This window comes from Panthera leo, chromosome C1, assembly GCF_018350215.1.
Source record: "Panthera leo isolate Ple1 chromosome C1, P.leo_Ple1_pat1.1, whole genome shotgun sequence".
In the NCBI taxonomy this organism is placed as follows: Eukaryota; Metazoa; Chordata; class Mammalia; order Carnivora; family Felidae; genus Panthera; species Panthera leo.
The window spans coordinates 185,337,959-185,359,028 of NC_056686.1; the positions used below are offsets into that span (position 1 = coordinate 185,337,959).

A 21,070-nucleotide genomic window follows, 5' to 3' on the forward strand; every position below is an offset into this window, starting at 1 on the left:
CCCCGCCCCCAGTCTGGTCCCGTCCCTCTGGCCTCCAGCCTGTGGGCGCGCAGAGCCGATTGGAAGGGTCTTAGTACCTGCAGGGAAGGGCAAGACCTGGAAGAGACACGCCGGCTGGACCCCTGAGGAACATGGTGTCCGTTTGGAGGCTGCTTTTACACATGAAGAAAAGAAACGACACTGAAGTTGCGATTGTTCAGGGTCAGTTAAATGGTAAGAGTTAGGAAGAATTATGTCTTCCGACTCCCAGGTGAAGGCCCTTCGCTCCAAACTGGGCTGCTCACTGCCAAGATTTAGTAGAATTCTGTCTGCACTTGGGTAAGTCCATTCGGGTTGTGTTTGTAGTTTACAAAGCTGCCTCACACGGGGGCGCCTGGGTGACTCAGTCGGTTAAGCATCTGACTTCGGCTCAGGTCAGGATCTCATGGTTCATGGGTTCCAGCCCCAGGTCGGGCTCTGTGCTGACAACTCAGAACCTGGAGCCTGCTTCTGATTCTGTGCCTCTCTCTCTGCCCCTCCATGCTCACGCTCTGCCTCCCTCTGTCCATCGAGAATAAATAAATGAAAAAAAAACAAAGCCGTCTCACACAAGAACATTCTTGTTTGAGTCTGTGTACTACCCCACACTTTTATTCCCATCACAGCAAGGAAAATTGAGGCAGGAGCAAACATTTAGTGAACACTTACGTACACCTGACATTATGCTAAGCCCTTTACTTAGCTTTACTTTTATCTTAACAACAACCCCAAAAGAGTTCTTCCAGATTGCAGTAGCACCCTACCTTGTACAAAAGACTTTACTAGGTATTTCAAGATGAATAAAACATAGTCCTGTTTTCAAGGTACTTTTCTAGAGCCAATAATAATTGGTTCCCAGTTCCTCTGGGTCTTAGAAGGGCATAAGCCAGTAAGCCCACCTACTCCCTCAGATAGTAATAGTCCCTGGAGAGTGGTAAGGTTGATTCATCCTATAAATTGAGCATTAGCCTGGACCACACGCTAGGAGTGATGGACTGAACAAGACAATCAATGCCCAATGGCACTTGTATTTTAGTGTCAGGGTCAGAACATTGCTTCTGGGAGCACCTGGCTAGCTCCCTCCTAAAGCATGTGACTAATGATCTCAGGGTTGGGAGTTCCAGCCCCATGTTAAGGGTAGAGATTACTTAAATAAAGAAAACTTTTTCTGTAAATTAGGCTCTGTGAGCCATACACACCTACTCAACTTTGCTGTTGCAGTGTTAAAGCAGTTATAGATAGTATATAAATGAGGGTGGCTGTATTCCAACTTTAGTTGTGGACACAGAAATTTGAATTTCACATAATTTTCATGTGTTGTGAAATATTCTTTAAAAAATTTTTTTCAGGGGTGCCTGAGTGGCTCAGTTGGTTTAGCGTTTGACTCTTGATTTCACCTCAGGTCACGATTTCACCGTTTGTGAGTTAGAGTTTGAGCCTCATGTCAGGTTCTACGCGGTTGGTGCAGAACCTGTTTGGGATTCTCTTTCTCTCCCTCTCTGCCCCTCCTCAGCTTGTGTGCATGCACACCCCCCCCCCCCAAATAAATTTAAAAACTTAAAAAATGTTTTTTCAAACACTTAAATATGTAAAAACCATTCTTAGATCATGGGCCATGCCGAAACAATTGGCTGCCTATGGGCCATACTTTGCCTACTCCTGTTCAAGTGGGAGAAACAGACACTAAGCTAAATAGTTACAGATAGTGGTAACTACTTAAGAGGAAATAGGATAATGTTTGGTGGAGATGATGGCTGGGGTGGAGAAGGCCCTGGATGCTGATGAGGGTACATTCAAGTTGAGCACTAAGGATGAGAATGAGCCTGCCCTCTGAAGAGATGGGGGGAAAAGTAATTTATAAAAAAGAGAGAGCAAGCAAAAAAGGCCCAAGGCAGGAAAGAATTGACAATTTGTAAGAAGAGAAAGGATACTAGTGTGGCTGGAGCTTGGTGAGCATGAGGACAAGGAGGAAGGTGATATGAGATGAAGCTAAAAAGATAGGCAGGAGCCAGGTTTTAAAGTACTTATGGTGGTTGTGGGAGTTTAAATTTTACCCTAAGCATAATGGAAAGCCGTTGAAAGGTTTTAAGCAGGGAAATGGCATGTTTGATTTACTGTTAAAAAAAAAAAATCACTCTTGTTACTGTGATGAGAATGGATTGGAGAGGCATAAGATGAGACTAGGCGACCGTTGCAATAATCCAGGGGAGAAATGGCATAGCTTCTACTCAGTGATGATGGCAATAGAGGAAAGTAGATGGCTGCAAGATATATATTTAGGAAACAGAAATAACATAAAATTGCTGATAGTTCAACTATAGTGTGTTCAGGTTCTTTGAGGAACAGACTGTAAGGTCAGATTAGACATGCAGAAGACTTACTGGGGAAGACACCTGTGAGGGAAAAACAGGGAGGGCTCTGAAGGGGACTGGGAAAACCTTTAGACTGGATGCTGATTCAACTCTCATGGAAGACAGGGAAAAATGGGTAGGAAAAGTTGTAGATATGATGCATTCTAAGAATCTTTCAAGAAAGCCAATGGGGAGTCCTCAAGCCAATGTCCCCCATCAGAGGAGTCCTATGTCTCCTGGGAAGGGGACTGTCTTAGTGACCCTGTCTCACTCAGTCACTGGCTAGAGCAGTCGGTAGGATGTGCAGCCTGGATCATGGTGATAGATTTCAGAGCACGGCAACTGAGGCCATCAGTCAGTAATGCTCCCTGTAATCAGAGATCTGAGAGATGTGTTTTCATGGCTGCCCCATATGGGAAAGGGAAAATATAGGATCACTTCTAAATTGTTGGCTTGACCAACTGAATGATGGTACCATTTACTAAAATGGCGATTTATGGGAGCAATCAGAAACTGTAATTAGGACTTTAATGATTGAGATGTTTACTAGACATCCAAGTAAATAGATTACATAGCAACTGGATAAATCTGGAGCTCAGGAGTGAAGTTCTGTGCTAAAGGTGTAAATTTGGAAGGCATCGGCATTTAAAGCCATGGGACTGGATAAAATCGCCTATTCAAAGAACAGGTAAATGAGATATAGGATGGAGCACTGTCTCCAATACTTAGAGTTCAGGTTTAGAAGGAAAATCCAGAGGGGAGAAGAATATGGAGCGGCAGAGAAGAAAATGTCATTTCTGTCAAATGCTGTTACGAGGTCAAGAGTCCATTAGATTTGGTAGTATACACATTCTTGGTGACCTTGACAAAAGCAGTTTCAATGCTGTGATGAAGATGCAAGCCCAGATAAAAGTGGGTTGAAGGGTGAATGTGAGATGGGAAATTGGCTATAGAGAAGACGTATGGTGGAGAGAATGAGAGAAGTGGGGCTGTAGTTAAGGTGGGATGCGGGGTCAGGGAAAGAAGCTAGGATGAGAGTTACTATAGCAAGTCATGCTGGTGGGAGTGATGCAATGGATAGGTAGAGATTGGTGGTGCAGGGGAAAGAGGGGACCACTGAAGGAATATGATACTTGAGAAGACAAAAGGGTACTTGGAGCGGCACAAGTGGAGTAATTTCCTTTTAAAAAAATTATTTTAATTCCAGTTAGTTAACATACAGTGTTATATTTGTTTCAGGTATATAATATAGTGATTCAACAGTTCCATACAACACCTGTGCTCTTCATAACAGGTGCACTCCTTAATTCCCATCACCTATTTCACCCATCACCCACCCACCTCCCCTCTGATGACCATCAGTTCGTCACAGTTAAGAGTCTATTTCTTGCTCACTCTGTCTTTCCCCTTTGCTCATTTGTTTTGTTTCTTAAATTCCACACATGAGTGAAGTCCTATGATATTTGTCTTTCTCTGACTGACTTACTGAGCTTAGCATAATATTCTCTAGCTCCATCCATGTCATTGCAAATGGTAAGATTTCATTCTTTTTCGTGGCTGAATAATATTCCACAGGTGGAAGACTTTTTGTTAGACAAGAGCAGAGAGGAGATAAAACAGAGAAGATAAAGTTCCTATGAACTGGTAAATCTCACAGTGGTTAAATGAGGAAATTCTGATTGAATGGTTTCTACTTTCTCTATTAACTCTAAAGCAAGGTCAGAGGCTGACAGTAAAGAAGATGAGGTATGGATGAGGTTTGAGAAAGAATAAAGTATGAATTATTTATTTTGAGAAATTTAAAAATCAGACTTTCTATGGAAATATGATAATGATTTCCAAGAAGGAATGAGAGCCTATTTGAAGATTATAATCATTCTAACATGGATGATCATTCCAGTTATGTGACTTTTATCCAGCAACATTCAACAGCTTCATTTTAGAGAATGATAATGGGACTCAGCTAGGGTTGAAATATAATACAAGGAGAGAGGGGCAAAAGAGTTGAGGATGTTTGCAAGTGATTGATTCCCCTGATGGACAATGGACTCTAAACTGGGTAAGGAGAGAAATAACTATCTAGAGTTGGTGATGGATAGTGAAAAAAGTAGTGAGGTTAATGGATTGGAGAGCTCCATGAAGTTAAGGAATTATTTAAATAGGAGTACTAGAGTAAGTGAGCTGGAAGAATTGGGGGCAGTGGTCAGAGAATATCATATTATACTTATTTTATTTTACTTAGGTTTACATACTAAACTTTATTTAATTGACATATGTATAATTGACATACAGTGTTACATTTCAGATGTACAGCATATTGATTAGATAATTCTATATATTATTGATGCTTACCAAGATCAGTATAGTCACCATCTGTCATCATACAATGTTACTACAGTATTATTTACTATATTCCCTATGCTGTACTTTCCATTTCTTCAACTTATTTGTTTTATACTGGAAGTTTGTACTTCTTAGTGTCCTTCCTCTACTTTGCCCATCCCTCCACCCTCCTTCCCTCTGGCAGCCACCAGTTTGTTCTCTGAATTTAAGAGTATGTTTTGTTCATTTGTTTTTGTTTTTGCTTTTAGATTCCACCACATATAAGTGAAATCATATGGTATTTTTCCTTCTCTGTCTGACTTATTTCACCTAGCATAATAATACCCTCTAGATCCATCCATGTTGTCACAACTGGCAAGATTTCATTTTTATGGCTGAGTAATGTTCCATTATATGTGTGTATGTATGTGTGTTTATATATATATGTATATATAATTACATATATGTGTGTATATATATATGAGTGTGTACATATATATATATACATATATGCACACGTATACATACAAAGATGTTGAGCATCTTTTCATTTATCTGTTGGCCATCTGTATGTCTTCTTTGGAAAAATGTTTATTTAATCCTTTGACCGTCTTTTAATTGTAGTGTTTTTTGGTTTTGAGTAGTGTCAGTTCTTTATATATTTTGGATATCAGATGTATCATTTGCAAATACCTTCTCCCATTAACTAGGTTGCCCTTTTACTTTGTTAATGGTTTCCTTTGCAGCACAAAACTTTGATTTTGGTATAGTCCCAATAGTTTATTTTTACCTTTGTTTCCCTTCCTTGCGGAGACATATCCATAAATATATTTTTAAGGCAGATGTCCAAGAGATTACTGCCTATGTTTTCTTTTAGGAGTTTTATGATTTCAGGTCTCCCATTTAGGTTTTTAATCCATTTTGAGTTTATTTTTGTGTATGGTGTAAGAAAGTGGTTCTGTTTCATTCCTTGCATGTAGCTGTACAGTTTTCCCATTTTCCCATTTACTGAAGAGACTGTCTTTTTACCATTGTAAACATATGTAAAAACATATTCTTGTCTCCTTTGTTGAAGATTAATTGACCATATAGACATGGGTTTATTTTTAGGTTCCCTATTCCTTCTATTGATCTATATGTCTATTTTTGTGCCAGTACCATACTGTTTTGGTTACTAAAGCTTTGTAGTATATCTTGAAATCTGGGATTGCGATACCTCCAGCTTTGTTCTTTCTCAAGAAGCCTGAGAAATAGCTTTGGATTTTCATGGCCTTTTGTGGTTCCATACAAATTTTAGGGTTATTCTAGTTCTGTGAAAAATGCTATTGGTATTTTTATAGGAATTGCATTGAATTTGTAGATTGTTTTGGGTAGTATGGACACTGTAATGATACTCTTTGAATCCATGAACATGGCATATCTTTCCATTTATTTGTTTTGTCTTCAATTTCTTTCACAAGTGTCTTATAGTTTTCAGAGCATGGGCCTTTTACTTCCTTGGTTAAATTTATTTCTAAGTATTTTGTTCTTGTTGATACAATTATAAATGGTATTGTTTTCTTAATTTCTCTTTCTTCTACTTTATTGTGTATAGAAACACAATAAATTTCTGTATATTAACTTTGTATCTTACAACTTTTCTGACTTCATTTATCAATTCTAATAATTTTTTGGTGAGGTCTTTAGGGTTTTCTATATATATGGTGTCATGTCACCTGTGAGTAGTGACAGTTTTACTTCTTCCTCACCAATTTGGAAGTCTTTTGAATGTCTGATTGCTGTAGCTAGGACTTCCAGTACTGTGTTGAATGAAAGTAGTGAGAGTGGACACCCCTGTTTTGCCAGAAAGGATCATACTTGATTTCAGTATTTCAGAGGTATTATTATTACAATGACTGTAATGCCATGTTTCCACGTGAGTGAGGTAAAAGAACAGCTAATGGAAGTAAGGAGTTTAAAATATTATTATTATTATTAGATGAGTTATCCCCATAAGTAGTAAAGTCAACAAGAGTAGAAAGAAAGAAGATTAAACAGAAGCTAATATCATCAATAATGGATGATTAGAAGAACCTTAGAAGACTACATTGAGGAGACAAGGACAGATACTATATCCAGGTGGCACAGAGTTCAGATTAGCTAGAACTTAGAGAAAGGATGGAGGAAAAAAATGTTTTTTAACAGTAATGGGAGAAAAAAAGACACCAACCCCACCTCCTAGCCTTGACGTATGCAGGGATTGGAAGGAAAAGGAGTCACTACTTGAGAGGCTGCAGAGGAAGCAGTCTCTAGAAACAGACAAGTTTCAGTTAAAAAAAAAAAAAGAAAAAGAAAACAGGATGAGAGAAATGAAGGGAGCATTTAAAAAGGGAACTCTAAGAAGCTCAGTGGAAATGTTTAAGAGGAATGAGAAGAGTCGGGAATTGGTTCAGACTAGTGGACACACTAGCAGTATGGGCATGGGAACCCAATTGGCAGTGGACAACTTGAGAGGCTGAGACTCCTGGAGTGTTAAGGTAAACAGGGATCTGAGCCAGGATGAGAACAGTCCTCATGGTCTATTAGTACAAGGTTCAAGCCAAAGCCCAGATATTTAGCTCAACAGCATTGGGGTGACCCCACCCTCTGGCTCTTCCCCACTGTATGGTATAATGAATGGAGGGGAAGATCTTATAAGGAAGCCAAGCATCAGGAAAGCCCTTAGCTGACTATTCTCTCTACCACCTCTCCAAGAAGTAAGGATAATCCCAGCTCTGATGCAACAAAGCTTGAGGGGAAGGAAAAGAGAAAGCACCATATAAATCAAAGCCTGAGTCACAGGCCTGATCAAAGTCAAGACTACTCTTCTCTTCCAGCTCTCCCTGGTATGGGAAAGATAGGGACTTTTCATGGTTGAGGAGGAGCAAATAACTTCACGTATATTCTTTGGAAAAAGATTCCCAAACCATAAACAATTTCCTCCTTCCAACCTTGGACAAGGTTATAGGAAGGAGAATGAGGGGGTCTGGTTGCTCCTTTATTTATTTAACCTCAATGGATTGCAGTGTTTTTCTTTTTATGTGATTTGCTTTTTATTTGCTTAATGTTTGTTTATTTTTGAGAGAGAGAGAGACAGAGCGAAAGCAGGGGAGGGGCAAAGAGAGACAGAGACACAGAATCCGAAGCAGGCTCCAGGCTATGAGATCATGACCTGAGCCAAAGTCGAACACTTAAACTTAACCGACTGAACCACCCAGGTGCCCCTGCAGTGTTTTTCTTTTTAAAATGCCTCGTGGAAGAGTGCATTTCCATCAAAATAATAGTAATGTAGAATTTTTGAGTAGCCAAGATAATAGCAGCCATAGCTGCATAAATCTGAATTTCCCAATTCCTTCTCCAAAAACATAATACAGTACAATAAAAAGAACAAATAAAACTACATGAAACTCATGCTATCTGTAAAACTAAAAGAGAACACCCAAACTTCAAATTATCCATAAATAGAAAAATAAACACCAAACTTTAGCAAATTGTGTCCCTTGGTCCTACTGCAAACTTGCACAAAGATAAAGCACAGTCTGGAAAGAATACATGGGAGAAAAGGAGAGCTTTTGACAAGCCTATAACTGATCTAAGATAACCATGACCAAGAAAAGTCTACTCTTTTGCTAAAATAGTGATGAAGAATTCTGGTAGATCAAAACACTATATAATAAAAAAAAAATGCACATGATTCAAGGTGACACTGTGTGAAAATCATTGCTTCTAGAGGGAATGGAGACACACCCTTAAGAAAAGAAGTAAAAGGAAAATTTAGGGTCAAGTAAGGAAAAAGATATCCCAAACTGTGAAAATATGCAATTGTTAGCCCATACCGCACCTGCATGCACGCACATACATACATACACACACACACACACACACACACACACACACACACACACCATCAAGAATCTGTATTTCACTACAGAAGAGGGCACCCTTGAACTTGAAATCTTACCAATCATCCAAAATATTTGAAGTGAATAGGTGAAAATAGAGTAAATATATACAAAGCTATTATAAGAAGAAAACAGAAAACAAGGTTTTATCAAGTCTGATAAAAAAGTATCCCTCTAACAAAGAACAACCCAAAGTAGAAGAAAACTGCACCACACACCCCAAAGTGAATTAAGTATCCACATAGAAATTTGGGGGGATATGAAACACCACCTTGAACCCCAAATTCAGTAATTAAAAAATAAAAATTGATTTTTTAAGAAAGGAAGAAATAAAAAGATTGAACCCAGGAAGGAAACAGAAGAAAAAGACCAAAATTATCACAGAAATGAAGTATAAATTGCAAAATTTCTGAGGAAAATAAAGTCAAGTGAAAATTTAATAAGGGGCATTGAAAAAATTCAGGAAAATAACCAAGATAATGAAAATGAGATACAAAATTAAAAGTAGTTAGAGTCAGAGAAAAATAAAGATGAAGAAGAAACAACATACAAATAATGGCAGTACCTGAAGAAGATAAACAGAACAACACTGGAACAGAACTATAAAAGAAGATGTAAATCTATGTACTGAAAGGACCCATCAGTGCATGGGAAAATTAACCAGAATTATCAATTTCAAGACATAAGCAAGTGGGTTGCCTCAGTGGCTCAGTTGGTTGAGCGTCCAACTCTCTTGGTTTTGGCTCAGGTCATGATCCCAGAGTCGTGGGGTTGTGTTGGGCTCCACACTGAGCATGGAGCCTGCTTAAGATTCTGTCTCTCTCTCTCTCTCTGTCTCTCTCTCTCTCTCTCTGTCTCTCTCTGTCTTTCTCTCTCTCTCCCCCCCCTCCCTCCCTCCTACCCCTCTCTCCCACCTCTGTGCTCTCTCTCTCTCTCAAATAAAAAGAAATTAAATATATATATATGTATGTGTATATATATATGTATGTGTGTATATATATATGTATGTGTGTATATATATATATATTACATATATATATATTTTATATGGGTGGCTCAGTCGGTTAAGCGTCCAACTTCAGCTCAGGTCATGATCTCGTGGTTTGTGAGTTTGAGCCCCACGTCAGGCTCTGTGCCTGACAGGCTCTGTGCCTGACAGCTCGAGGCCTGGAGCCTGCTTCGGATTCTGTGTCTCCCTCTCTCTCTGCCCCCCCCACCCCCACTCACACTCTGTCTCTCTCTCCTTCAAAAATAAATAAACATTAAAAAAATTAAAAAAAAAATATATATATATATATGTAAGTAAAACTATTGGATTTCAAAGATAAGTACCCAAGCCTTCAAGCAACAAAAGATCAAGAAATTACAAGAATGAGAGAATTAAACTGGCTCAAAAACAACGAAGGCAACAACAGAACAGCACTTTTTTAAAACTCAAGGAAAAGAAGTGTGAATAAAAAATATTCAGTCAACTTGTTTTTCAAGTAGTAAAGCAAGAGGAAATGAATTTTCAACTGGAAAAATTCAGGGAATTTTGTATACATGAGCCCCTCTTGAAGAATCTGGGAAAAGATGTTTTCCATCCAACCAAGTGGCAAAATTTCATCAAAAGGGTTGATGATGATCATTTACCATATTTAATTGTAAATCTAAAATTACACAAAGGTGAGAACAAAACTCAAAGAATAATGTGTAATAGGGTCTAACAAAATAGAAATAGTGTAAATAAAATGGGAGACACTAGAGAGATAAAAGAAAGTAGAATAAGTTCATCGATTGTGAATAAGCAGTAAATAGGGGTCAAGGGTAATATTAAAATTGGTGAGTCAGGTGATAAATGATTAAACAAGAAAGAACTAAGGGCTTTAGAAAAGTTATGAATACAAAGATAACCACCAGAATAATACTATAAACATTCCTAAATACAAAAGGAAATTTTAAAAATTAAAAGCAAAGAGGGGCTCCTGGGTGGCTCAGTCGGTTAAGCATCCAACTTCGGATCAGGTCATGATCTCACAGTCCATGAGTTCAAGCCCCACGTCAGGCTCTGTGCTGACAGCTCAGAGCCTGGAGCCTGTTTCAGATTCTGTGTCTCCCTCTCTCTCTGACCCTCCCCCATTCATGCTCTGTCTCTCTCTGTCTCAAAAATAAATAAACATTAAAAAAAATTTTTTTAATAAAAATTAAATTAAATTAAAAGCAAAGAAAAATGCATCATATACGGAAAGAAACCTAACAATTACAACAATGTTAATATCATTACTTTATATAAAATAATTTTAACATAAAATGATAGTAGAACTAAGCATATGTCATATCAATCAATATGAATAAGTTTATGTATTAAAAAACAAAGATTTTCCAGGAGACTATAGATGCTGGAGAGGATGCGGAGAAACGGGAACCCTCTTGCACTGTTGGTGGGAATGCAAATTGGTGCAGCCACTCTGGAAAACAGTGTGGAGGTTCCTCATAAAATTAAAGATAGACCTACCCTATGACCCAGCAATAGCACTGCTAGGAATTTACCCAAGGGATACAGGAGTACTGATGCATAGGGGCACTTGTACCCCAATGTTTATAGCAGCACTCTCAACAATAGCCAAATTATGGAAAGAGCCTAAATGTCCATCAACTGATGAATGGATAAAGAAATTGTGGTTTATATACACAATGGAGTACTACGTGGCAATGAGAAAGAATGAAATATGGCCCTCTGTAGCAACGTGGATGGAACTGGAGAGTGTTTTGCTAAGTGAAATAAGCCATACAGAGAAAGACAGATACCATATGGTTTCACTCTTATGTGGGTCCTGAGAAACTTAACAGAAACCCATGGGGGAGGGGAAGGAAAAAAAAAAAAAAAAAGAGGTTAGAGTGGGAGAGAGCCAAAGCATAAGAGACTCTTAAAAACTGAGAATAAACTGAGGGTTGACGGGGGGTGGGAGGGAGGGGAGGGTGGGTGATGGGTATTGAGGAGGGCACCTTTTGGGATGAGCACTGGGTGTTGTATGGAAACCAATTTGACAATAAATTTCATATATTGAAAAAAAATAAAAATAAAAAACAAAGATTTTCTATTTGATTCACAAAGAAAGCAGATGAAAATAAGAAACATGTCTAAATCAAAATGATTCAGAAAGTATAAAACTAAAGGAATAGGTAGAGGTTTACTAGGTAAGTGGAAACAATAAGAAAGTGGAAGTTGTGATCCTGATATCAAAGTAGAATTTAAGTCAAAATACATTAAATAAGACAAAGAAGGACATGTTTTAATGTCACATTCACAATGAATATATAACAGTTATGCATCCTATTCACCAAACAACTCAGCAATACATTTATAAAGCAAAAATCATGGAGCACGCAAGAAACATTGACAGAAATACACTAATTGTAGAAAACTTAAATACACCACTTCTAGTACATATGAAGTAAACAAAAAATAAGTAAGGAAAATAGATATGTAAATAGCATAAGCAATAAAGTAGATCTTATGGATATATTTATTCTATACCCTGAAAATAGAGAATACAATAGTAACAAAGAAGATAAAATATTTCAGAATAAAGTTATCAAGAAGTGTGCAAACTTCATACAAGAAAAACTTTAAAACACCCCTGAAAGATACAAAAATGGGCTTGAAAAAACTGAAAGACATTCCGTAATGTCATAAAGATAACTAGTTTTCTCTAAGTTAATTTATAAATTTAACAAATACCAGCAAAATTACCAACAGGATTTGTATGGAGCTAGTTAAGTTGATCTTAAAATTCACTTGGAAAAATAAACATGCAAAAATAGCCTGGAAAACACTGAAAAAGAAAAGTTTATGAGAGGAGAGTGGCGTATATTAAAATATACTATAAGTCTGGTTTTTTTATCTTTTCATGGTACTAGTGCATGAATTGACAAATAGACCAGTAGAATAAAATAGAAATTACAGAAATAGATCCAAATACATATGGAAATTTAATGTGATAAATGTGTTATCTCAAATCACTTGGGAAAAGTTGGACATTTTAACAAATACTGGTGGGATAATTGGTTTGCTATTTGGAGAAAGATAAAATTAAAAGCCAGTCTCATGGGGCACCTGGGTGGCTCAGTCGGTTAAACATCCGGCTCAGGTCATGATTGAGCCCTGGAGCCCTGCATCCGGCTCTGTGCAGACAGCTCAGAGCATGGAGCCTGCTTCAGATTCTGTGTCTCCCCTCTCTTTGCCCCTCCCGTGCTCATGCTCTGTCTCTCTCTGTCTCTCAATAATAAAGAAACGTTAAAAAAAAAAAAAAAAAAAAAAGCAAGTCTCACACTATAAGAATAAACTCCAAAAGCACCAGGGATATAAATGTCAAAGATGAAGTCATATAAGTACTAGAAGAAATAATGTATGGTTTTCTCTACAACCTGTATGTAGGAAAAGACTTTCTAATTACAACTAAAAATTCAGATGCAATAAAAAATAAAATTGATAGATTTGACTGTGTTTAAACATTTTTTTGAACAAAAAATAGAGAAATTCCTAACTGTGAGATGATTTACATGCACACACCATTTTTCACATATTTCTCAAAAATATGAAAAGATACCCAAACTCACTCATACGTGAAATGAAAGTTAAATCTACCCTGATGGTATACCACCAACAGTGTGAACATTCTAAGCACAAAGTTAGTGATTGCAGTATTGTACTTGCAAAATATCAGAAAAAAAATTAAATGTCTATACATAGGAGAGTGTGTGGATGGATCCATAGGATGGAGTACTATGAAGTTATAGAAAAGAATGAGGTCATTTTCTATGAACTAATGTAGAGTGATTTCTAGAAAATTTTGTTAAGCAAAGAAGATGAAATGTAAGATTTTTTACAGTATGTCACTTTTTGTGTAAAAATAGGAAATGAGAAAACCTACATGTATCTAATCATTTGTACAAATAAAAGCATAGGAATCATAAACAAACAAAAAACTATTAAGATTAGTTATCTATAATCGGCTTAATAATAGCCACCAAAATTATCCAAGTGCTAATCCCTGGAAACTGTGAATGTTACCTTATGTGGAAAAACTGTCTTTGTAGATGTTATTAAATTAAATACCTTCAGATGGAGAGATTATCTGGGATTTTCAGGGTGGGTCCTACACGTAATCATAAGTATCTTTGTAAGAGGCAGGCAGAAGGAGATTGGACTACAGGTAGAACAGAAGGCTGTGTGATGGAAACAGAGGAAAGCAGAGTCACAAGAGGTGATGCTACTGGGTTTTGAACAAAGGAAAAAGGTCCCCAGAGTGGAGGAATGTAAGGAATGCAGCTCTGGAGGATGAAAAAGGCAAGGAAAAATTCTCCCTGGAGCTTCAGAGGGAGCACACCCTTGCTGACATACTCAGGTTAGCCCCATAAGGCTTGACTCAGAATTCTGGCCTCTGGAACTATCAGAAAATCAATTTCTGTTGTTTTAAACTACGAAATTTCTGGTGATTTGTTACAGCAGCCATAAGAAACTAATGCAGGCTGCAAGGAAGTAGGAGTGAGAAAGGGATAGAAGAAAGGAAGAGTGATACTTTTGAATACATGTATTCATAAAGTTCTGACTTCTAAAACTAGTTAATGTTTCACCTACTAAAATGCGTATATGAGTATAAACATGCACGCATCTAAAGATAGGGGAAAAAACTAAAACTATATACAAATAGACATAAGTAAACCTAACCATAATTCAAATGAATAACGTAGTCACCTTGAATAGAGGGGAGAAAATTAATGAATCCAAGAAACTTTAGGTCACAGTATTTGACTGCATAACCTTAAGGAAGAGATTTAAAAAAAAAAAAAGAATGGTAAACAGTCAACTCTAGTTAGTCAAATTTTCACAGAATTATGGGTCAGAAAGTTACTTTCTGTGTATTCTAAGACTGACAAAAAAGTAAATATATTGTAGGTAATAGGAACCAGATTTCTCACTGTCTCAGTATTTACTGTCTCAGATTTTCCATTGAAAAGGAAAATAGTAGAAGGAACCCCATTATTTTTATTGGAATTGGAAGTATCAGTGTGAATGCATGGTTTTTAAGACAGATAAGATGATGGATACAAACAAATGGTAAATATAGAAATATGGATGTTTGTATACATGTATGTATGGATATATAAAGATACATAGATTTTCAAGCTCTGTCCCCTAAGAGAGCCTGGAACTAATGACACCCCAGTAGCAATGGTCCCACCAAGTGCCCAAGTTTTGGTTTCTAAACCCATTCTGCCATTCTTTAGTAAAAGGAACCAAAACTTCTTGGTGAAATTGCTGATTGAGTAATTCCCAGGGCTGGGACTGAGAAACTACAAAATGAGCCGGAAATATCCTGCTATTCCAGAAAGTTGTTCAATGAGTGATGGGGACTACCAAAGGGACACAGGAATCATCTTTAAGGGGCTGTTACTTGCCAAATGTGGGACAATTTGCTCATCAAAATTTATTATGACAATAATAGATTATAATCTATTGAATAAAATAAGAATTCATGAGTCGATACTGATAGATACTGACAGATGGTGAGAGATACTGATAGATGAGTCCATACTGATAGATAGGGGTGAGAAGAAAGCTCTTGCCAACCAATAAATGTAAAAAAAAAAAAATGATAAAATTAGAAAAAAATCACCATTTGACAACTATCATAGAAATAATTGATTTAGGAAAGATACATCAATAGATGTTAAAAACTAATGACTGGAAATTTTGATTAGAAGAATAATTACACACAACATATCTCCTCACAAGATTCTTATTAATCATAAAAAGAAATTATAATCATAAGTTATAATTCTTATTAATTATAAAGGGATTTTACAGTGGAGAAACCTGGCAGACATCACCTTAATCACGTGATCAAAGTTGAAATCACCAGTTAACAGTACAAACCAACATTATGTGCTCCTGATGGGTATATACTGAGAAGACTTCAACATTACTTCTACCCAAAATGAAAATCTGAATTTAATCCTGAGGAAATTTCAGACAATCCAAATAGAGGGACATTGTAATTTAGTGTGCCTCTACTCTTTAAAAAATGTCAAGATCATGAAAAACCAAAAAAAAAAGCTTTGTAACTTTTCCAGATTAAAGGAGTCTGTAGAGTCTGTCAAAATAAAAAGTATTATAATTAATATATAAATAAATTTATTTCAAAATAAAAAGTAAAAAAATATAAATACAATTCCATGTTGGGGGCTAAGTAGAGTTTATATGAGCTGTCTATAAATTATTCTAGCAAGACCAGAAGTCTTTCTGCAAGCTGCTCTCTCCCTCTCTCTCTCTTTCTCTCTCTCTCTCTCTCTCTATATATATATATATATATATGATAGATAGATATAGATATAGATATATAGATATAGATAGATATGGCTATATATATAATGCATAGCCTTGATTATGTCCCTTTTCTGCTCAAAAACTCACCTGTGTCCTCATTGCCAAATAATTACACCATCCCTCCATTTCTACCTAGTCCTTTATATTTACATTGTATTTGAACTGAACTATTTATCAGATAATTTACTCACTTTTACATTTTATTCCCTTTATCTTGCCCTTCTCTCAACATAAAATGCCCCTTTCCATACATTGAAATTCTCATCTGGTAAAACCCTACACATTCTTAACAGCCCCTTTATTGGTTTCCTGAGGCTATTGCAATAGTTTACCATGAACTGGGTGGCTTAGAACAGAAATTTATTCTCTGACAATTCTGGTGGCCAGAAACCCGCAATGCAAGTGTTAGCATGGCTGCTCTCCCTCTGAAGTCTCTAGGAGGAATTTGATCCTCACCTTTTCCAGCTTCTGGTGACTGTTGATGTTCCTGAATGTGTGACTGCATCCCTCTCTTTTTGTTTTTTTAAATTTTTTAAATGTTTATTTATTTTTGAGAGACAGGGCATGAGCGGGGGAGGGGCGGAGAGAGAGGGAGACACAGAATCCAAAGCAGGCTCCAGGCTCTCAGCTGTCAGCACAGAGCTGGACGCAGGGCACGAACCCACTAACGGTGAGATCATGACCTGAGCTGAAGTCAGACACCCAACCGACTGAGCCACTCAGGCACCCCTCCAACCTTCTCTTGTGAGTCTATATGTCAAATTTCTCTCAGCCTCTCTCTCATGAGAACACTTGTGATGACATTTAGAGCCCACCTGGATAATCCAGGATAATTTCCTCATCTCAAAAGCTTTAGCATAATTAAACCTTCAAAGACTCTTTTTTCAAATTAAGGTAATATCCATGATTTTGCCATATGAAGTAATTTTCACAAGTTCCAGGGATTAGGAAGTCAATATCCCTTTTCAGCCTACCACAACACCTAGGTCACATGAACTGTCCTCTATGCTGGCCTCCTGAACCTACAACCAAACAGGAATCACTCTCTCTGCTACTGTTGTGGCAATCAGCATGGACCACCTTGTATTGCTACAATGATAAGTCAGATGTACTGGTCTCTAAAATTCTCTGACAGCATGAACCTTCCATCAGTGTAACCTCATAGAACCCATTAGCTGTTTTTCCTTTTTTCTAAATAATTTCTACCACTTTCCGTATAATTCATTACTTACAAAAATGGCAAATATGATCTTAAGAAAACCATGTATGTGATCTAAATAAAATTAAGATGATGGAGAAGATACATGATATTTTGTGAGTGAAAAAAATTACTAGTCCGTTTACTGAGAAAAGTACTTCATATTTGCATTTAGGGTGAACATAGCAAAGTTTTCTACAACCAACTATTATGATAAATATTTAGCTACTTACTGATGCCTGCCTTGGCTGAAAAAAATTTGATTTGCTGAGCATATTTTGGGGGGGCTTATTTATGTTAATTGTCTAAATTTTCACTCTGGGAGGAATCTGCAATTGTATTTATCTTTTCCCTCTTAAATTCTGTAGTGCTTCAGTCAGTTTGAAACCAGTACTTTTTATTTTTCTTTTTATGACTAACTGTATCTTAAGAGGCCCTACCTTTGTGTGTGGGTTGATATAACAGTGGGGAGTTTTAGGTACAAACTATTTCCTTTCATTCTGTTAGAGAAACTATAGGAGAAAAAATTTTTTAAATGTTGAGATGGTTTTTTTCCAAAAGAAGCAAATGTGTTTTTTTTTTTAATGTTTATTTATTTTGAGAGAGAGAGAGCTGGAGAGGGGCAGAGAGAGGGAAAAAGAGAATCCCCAGCAGGTTCTGCCCTCTCAGCATGGAGTCCAATGTGAGGCTCAATCCCACGACCATGAGATCATGACCTAAGCTGAAATCAAGAGTCGGATCCTTAACTGACTAAGCCACCCAGGCACCCCAAGGAAGCAAATGTTTTAAATAAAATGAAAGCTCATAGTCCTACATTTGTATGAATTTGAAAGTTTACCGAGCACTTTTGTGTTCAAACTCACCTATGTCTACAACATCTGGGATTTAACCTCTTCTTCCTGCCTCAGAGGAAGAGGTAACCCTTCAGCCTATGGCTTAGCTCTTCTTCCAACCTCTGGATCCACATAAGTCTGCTCCACCCCTAGCCACCTAAGTCATTCACTCTCCCTCTCTACCAGCTCCCCCCTCCAGCCTATAAAAAAACTACAGATCCTCCTTCCACCCTGGATTCCCCTTCTGCTTTTGTCACTTCTGTTTTTACCCACAAAGAATTGTCTGCCCTCATCTTCACTGGGAAATGAATGACTTCTTGACTGTTAACCCCCAGGGTCGTTCTTGCTCACATCTTCCTGTGGTATAAGGCAAGGTTGCCTGTCCCCTCTTTGAAATGAGCTCTTCCCTTGGCCTGCATGAAGCTTTTGTCTCCTCCTGCCCTTCACTGCTTCCCTGGATACCCTTTCATCTTTCCTCCATGTTGATGGTCACCAGGGTTCTGCCTTCCACCCTCCTTGTGCTTCTACATACCCTCCGCCCATAATTTAATCACCTCCAGCAATTCCTATTACTGTCCATTGCTGACTCCCAAATCCAGATATCTCTTTTGAGTTCCATATTTTATATCTGTGTGCCTGCTGGACATTTCTACCTTAGATATCCTGAAGGGACTTCAAACAGCTGAATTCATTATTGTCCATGACTGCTATTCTTTTGCATTTGTAGTGAGGAGTAGAACAAAAAATGGGTATGTTGAGGAAGGGTACAGATGGAGGTCTCTTGGGACCCACTCCAGCAGCCAGGGGAATGTCCATGTGGAGAGAACTCTGGAGTTTTGGGCTTCAGGGCCCTGCACTGTTGGATGGTGCATGTTAATGTAAATCTGTTAGTGAAGCTAGTGATTATGACAGCTGACTTTTCAAGCCCTCCCCAGGCCTCCAGTGTGTATGGTTTGGATTTTATCACAGGAAATCTTGAGTAAAGAAATGCTTGAACCTCTTTGGAAAATCCTGTGGAGGCACAGGCTAGAGATTGGGAAGTAGACTCAACCCCTGTCTCAGTACAGCCCAGCATGTGGATTAGGGTAGAGGTGATGAAAGAGTCCTCTGGCTGGAGGTCATCCAGCCAGACAGCCAGTTAGACCAAGACCCCTGATTATTTTATCCCTCCCCCAGAGAAGCCTCCCTGCCACACATACATAAACTTAGGTCAGAGATAAGATTGCTTAGTTCCCCTGTTACATATTCCCTGCCCTTGCCGAAACCAGAGAGACCATGTTGAATCATCTTAAATCTCTACTTATAATGTATGGGAATGGATTGTTTGCTTGTCTGCCTTATCCCTTAAGGAAACAGGATTTGCCTCATCCATTTTCACCTCTAGCATAATGCCAAATGCAAAAAGGACTAAAAATAAATAAATAAACTGAAGAAAAAGAGAAAGCTGGCAAGCAGGTAACATAAGTAAATTTACATGATGAATGTCATGCCTTGAAACTGAAATGACAGTGACCAGCCATTTCTTCCACTATCTCAAAATGGCCCCGGCCAGACTGCCTGTGTTCAAATTCTAGCTGTATCACATACTAAACTTTGCAGAATTTACTTACATTTTTTTGTGCCTCAGTTTTCTCAACCATAAAAAGGAAATAATAGTACCTACCACATAGGATCACTGTGAGAATTGAAAAGGCATATAAAGGGCTTGACACAGTGCCTAGGACATGGAAAATGCTAGATACATGTTATCTGCTGCTGTTATGATTATTACCTATTCCTAACCTGGCACAGCAGGAAGTCTTTTCATTGAAGAAAATAGAAATAATTATTATAATACAGTAGCATAAAATGCTGAAAAGAACCTTTATCATTCTTTTGGCTGCCCAGCTCAAAAGCCCTTCCTGAGACTAAATGGGAGGTAGAGGTGGCCTCTTACTAAGAAGCTAAAAAAGCCAGACCCCGGCTGAATGTTCAGGACTCCCTTCCAGCTAGACTTTGTAGCTTATGATCCAGGTTTTACCAGTGAGACACACTCAATGCAGGCCTACCAACAGGAGCTAGTGGCACCAGGCAGCAGGGATGGGGGACCTATATTAGGGTCATGCCCACTTTCTCTAAAGGTGGCAGTGGTGGAGGTCCCAGTGGTAGCATGTAGGGCCGCTGCTGGCTATGTAAGATCAACAGTATCCTCACAAGCTGTGCTGGTAGCATGACCGTGCTGGGTCTTTGTTGCCAAGACCCTCTTGTTCCTGTTTTCAAGTCCACTTCTCTATCCTCTCGAGAAGTGCTTTAAACCACCCAATGCCCTTTTCTCCTTCTGTCAGCCTGGGTTAGTTTTTCTTGGTGCAATTCAACCTGCCAGATTGATATACATTATGCATTCAGATGGTTTAATAAAATGTAAGTACACCATTTCTATTTTGTTTTATTGGTTTATTGATTTGCAATATGTGTCTTCTACTCAGCTCCTAGACAGGGACTGTTTTTCTTAGGTGATTGGTGAGGGGGGGTGGGTCAGGGCAATCAAATTTTAATTGACTGGAATCTACCCTTAGGTAAAAAAAAATCAGGCAATTAATGGGTGTAGGAATAAAGGAAAATGGAGGGAGAGGAGCAAAACCAGTACCTTGTGCAGGTATGATAAGAGTATCATAATAGGACCAAGAGCTCATTTAATTTAACTGGTTTATTTTACAGATAAGGAGCCTACAACAAAGAACACATAGCTAATGTGTGTTCAAGGTACAACTAACTGTCTCTTCACACTCCTAGTTCAGGGTTTCTGCCTCTATCCATTCTACCAAGAGGCAAATGACCTAAAAGCAGGCTGAAATCAAGGTAAATTCAGTTCAATTAATTATACCTTTTAAGTTTATGATTGTGAATGAAAAGAATTTACATTTTCAAGAGATTTTTACAATTTACAAAGCATTGGTTTGTTAAATTCTTTCAACTGCCCAAAATAAGTTAATTATCACTTTTTTTAAAAAATAGGTTTTGGTATTCACGTCTTGAAAAAGTTTTGAACATCTCTTTTACCTCTGACTACTCTCCCTTTT

General features: G+C 37.9%; 1 protein-coding gene across 1 annotated transcript in view; it reads left to right on the top strand.

Annotated features, from left to right (window-relative positions):
- The first annotated feature begins 190 nt into the window (after positions 1-190).
- The window catches only part of SGO2 (shugoshin 2), a 69,154-nt gene continuing 48,274 nt past the window's right edge, over positions 191-21,070 (top strand). Inside the window, exon 1 of the mRNA XM_042949643.1 lies at positions 191-213. The gene's annotated coding sequence lies outside the window, so the exon portion shown is untranslated. The remainder of the gene's footprint in view (positions 214-21,070) is intronic.